The 3,737-nt window shown below is 39.6% G+C and overlaps 1 non-coding gene across 1 annotated transcript; it reads right to left on the minus strand.

The window, feature by feature from the left end:
* Positions 1 to 3,663: 3,663 nt before the first annotated feature.
* TRNAN-GUU (transfer RNA asparagine (anticodon GUU)) lies at positions 3,664 to 3,737 on the minus strand. The gene has a single exon. It is a non-coding gene; the product is annotated as a tRNA-Asn (tRNA).

Consider the following 3,737-nt stretch of genomic DNA (forward strand, 5'->3'; position numbering starts at 1 on the left):
CGACGTCATTGCTAAATAACCCTTGTCCGGTCTGGCACCAGATAACATCACAAAATACGAAAAAAGGGGGCAAACTCTGTTAGATATCTTGCAGATATATATCTATCTGTTATCATGCTGTAAAAAGTCTGTTAAACGTAGTATAAAATGTATTTCAACATTTGGCGGTCTCTTCTGGAAATTCGAACGAGTTTATCGAGTTTTGCTTTCTGCAAATGGGTTAAGAAATTGTTTTTCAAAGTCCCAGTAAGGTGTTTGATCAACATCTCTAGACGAATTGATACTGATTTCTATGTAAAACAGATTGGCCTTTGGCTTCTCTGTTATCTGCTTGTTATGATCATTCTTGTCATTACTTAGACTCATCTAGAAAATCAAATAAATAAACTTGAGTTAAATTAAAGTGCCAACTCACCGTTCAGGTACTTTATTTATCTGATAGAGTAAACCATTTAAACTAAAAACTCGAAGATAATGACTTACTAAAGTCCTTTAACTTTAACCTTCTTTTCATTATGCTTAGTAAGAGCAATGCATATGGTTTAATTCCTCAGAAATGTTTAGTTTACCTATCTCAATTCATTTCAATTTAAAAGCAACGTCATTGCCGAAGTTTAATAAGGCATTTGACTTCATCATCGTAGAATATAATCCATTGTCTTATTTAATAAATTTATTATCTAGCTCTTATCAACTATTTATATGGATCATTGAAGAATATTTTAAGTTAGGGTCGCATCTAATTAAGATTTTTGTGTTGAAAAATATATTTATGTAAGCTGAGTAATGTAAGCCATCTTTCGATGCATTGATTATCTCTGATTGCCTCGACTATTTCTCTCTGTGTAATCAGCATATCTGTTTTGGTGCTGTGAAATAAATAAGAATTGAACTGTGTGAAGCGATGAGAATGACGTTTACTTTTATGTTTGTTTATCGCTAAACTGCAAAGCTGGACACTCGCCTGGACACTCCTTCGGACACAGGACTAGAAGAAGTCAGTGCGAAAGGGTGTAAAAAGCAAAGCAAGGGCGTGGGAGTGTATCATCATTCTTAAGACGCCCTGGGTTGTTGACTGGCTTAGGATTCCCACTTTATTATGGATTTATGTTGCGTTTTTTTTCCCAACAATATGTAATTTGTTTCAATTTGGTCTATTTTGAATCATTCAACTGTGTAATTGGAGTTGGGTTTGGGATTTGGCAGTTGAAATTCGCCAAGTGCGTTTCCCTTGGCAAAACTATAAAAAAAAGGTATTCTCAGCTGGAAATTCTGTATGAGAATGATCTTCTATCGCGTGAGACAGATACAAACGCAGGCAGGCTATAAAAAAGCACACTCACACACACACACACTCATAGGTTTTATGGCCTATAACTGGTCTAATTGAAGGCATTGTCATTATTCAGGCAGGTTGGCAGATTTTTCTACTTCTTTGAGTGGCTTGCATGTCGCCAGGGTTCACTCGCCCAGTTAATTGTCATGTTGCTGTTGCTATTGCCATTGCCATTGCCTTTGTAATCCAAGAGACTGCTGAATGACAGCATTTTGGGTGCTGAAAATGTACAAGTTGCACGTAAGGCGACAATTATGCAGGAGTTGGGACTCTGCAACATGTTGCAGAAGTAAAGAAATGTTGCCAGAAGAGTGCAGCCCTTATTAGACGTAGGCGCATTGTAAATGACTCTAAAGTGGCATAATTACACGTTTTGATGACATGTGCACCAGGAAGACAGATAGACAGACAGACAGACTGTCGAGGATGGGAAGGGGATGGGGGAGCAGGTCAGACCAAATACTACCCAAAGGAATGCTGTAACGAATGCGCGCGATTAACTAGCCAAAAAGGAATGACCAAAAAAACGACTACTACAAAAAAACTCTACTGGCCAACACAATTGCATTTTTTGGTTACATTTCGCTCACGTTTCGGCTGCAATTAAAAACGTCCAACAACAGCAACAACAACAAAATGAAAACAACAACAAAATGCGAACAAAAAACACAGAAGAAAAAAAAACTATAACGCAAAGGAGAACCCAAAGGTAGCGCAGCGGAGGCGCAAAAGGCCGCGTTTAGCCAACTATGAAGATTTAGATAAGCGTCTCATTTTCCTAGCAGCTTGCCCAGGGCCCAGACCTTGTAGCTTTTGGTCAGTTCGTTATGTGTGTGTATGTGTGTGCGTGTGTCTTTAGAGTTTTTTTTCCACGTTTTCCATTTCATTTCTCGCACACACAGGGGCGTGTTCCCCTGTATTGGGTTTGCATTTCGACCACAGAATGGAACCCAATAAAAAAAAAAAAAAACAACAAAAATTGTCACCGGTTTTTCGTAGGATGAAGTTGAGACAGACCTTGGAGTGTTCCATAGCTGCATTTAAATTACATTCGCTTTTTGGCCTCTTGTCTCTCGTGTTGTATTTTGCCAGTGTTTTACGAGGGTGTAAATATGACTCCACTCCATGTACCTATGTAACTGCTGTCCACTGCACCAACAATTTATTTGTCATAATGTAATTTTAAATGTTATTATTTCGTCTCTGCCTTTTTTTTTTGGCTGGAATAGCATTTTAATTAAACCGGCCTACTAATGGGTTTACAAATTGTCTACAACCAACTAAGCAACCAACCAACCAACCAACCGTCTAACCAATCAAAATCCAATCCTCTCCAGTCGTGGTCGCAATCATCGCATGGCCTGGTAATGATTGCAAACAATATCTAAGCATGTTGATCTATTCGCAAAGACTCAAACTAAAGGCATAGGGAGTTAGGGAAGAGAAAAGAGAGCCACAGATAGAGAAAAGAGAAATAAACAGTTTTCCATAGAATTTTCTACAGTTTTCCCTTTTTGCCGCTACGATCATGACTCGTTTGCCGACTGCCAAATGCATAGAATTTCCAACAATAATCGCAGTCAGCGACTAACAAACCAGCAAACAAGGCGAAAACAACAAGGCGAACAGCCAACCAACCAACCAACAGCGGGCAATCCATGGGTATCATCATAATCATAATGCGCATAAGTCTATGGCAGGGCAGAGAGAGAAAGGGTGAGATACGGAGAGGGGAAGTGGGAGAGCTGCAAAGGTCGGGAATTCATTCCAACGAATTCGCAATTCTGCGAAATCAAATTGCACAAATATTTCCTCTTGCAGAGAGGGCGTAGTCGGGAATTCTGTTGCAAAGAGGAGGGAATTCTCTAAAAATAAAACAAGTTAGCCAAAGAATCAAAATCTATATATTTATTAAAACTTCTTAAACACTGACCAAACTCTCTCCTTCTGTCAAATCTTTCATAGAGTTTGCCTCGAATATTATTAACCAGAGAACTTGCCAAATATTTATTTTGCCCCAACTACGGCCCTGTGCTTATGCATGCACTGCTCTCGCTGAGGGATATGACGATCCCCCAGTTGGTATCCCCCTAACTAAGTAACTAAGGCTTAAGATTAACCAACAAGCCAGCCAGCCAGCCAGGTTTCGAAGAGGAGAGGTGGGATACTAGTGGTGGCCATTGTTAGACACACAGACACCACAAGCCACAAGCAAGCCGAGTGAACAGATGTTGAACCATGGGCTAAACAAAAAGTTTATGCGGTAATTGAAATAAATTTCAAAATATATATAATGGAAAATATTTAAAAAAAAAAAAATTACATACCGCCCCCGGGTGGACTCGAACCACCAACCTTTCGGTTAACAGCCGAACGCGCTAACCGATTGCGCCACGGAGGC

Source organism: Drosophila tropicalis, unplaced genomic scaffold (genome assembly GCF_018151085.1).
Source record: "Drosophila tropicalis isolate 14030-0801.00 unplaced genomic scaffold, ASM1815108v1 contig_878, whole genome shotgun sequence".
In the NCBI taxonomy this organism is placed as follows: Eukaryota; Metazoa; Arthropoda; class Insecta; order Diptera; family Drosophilidae; genus Drosophila; species Drosophila tropicalis.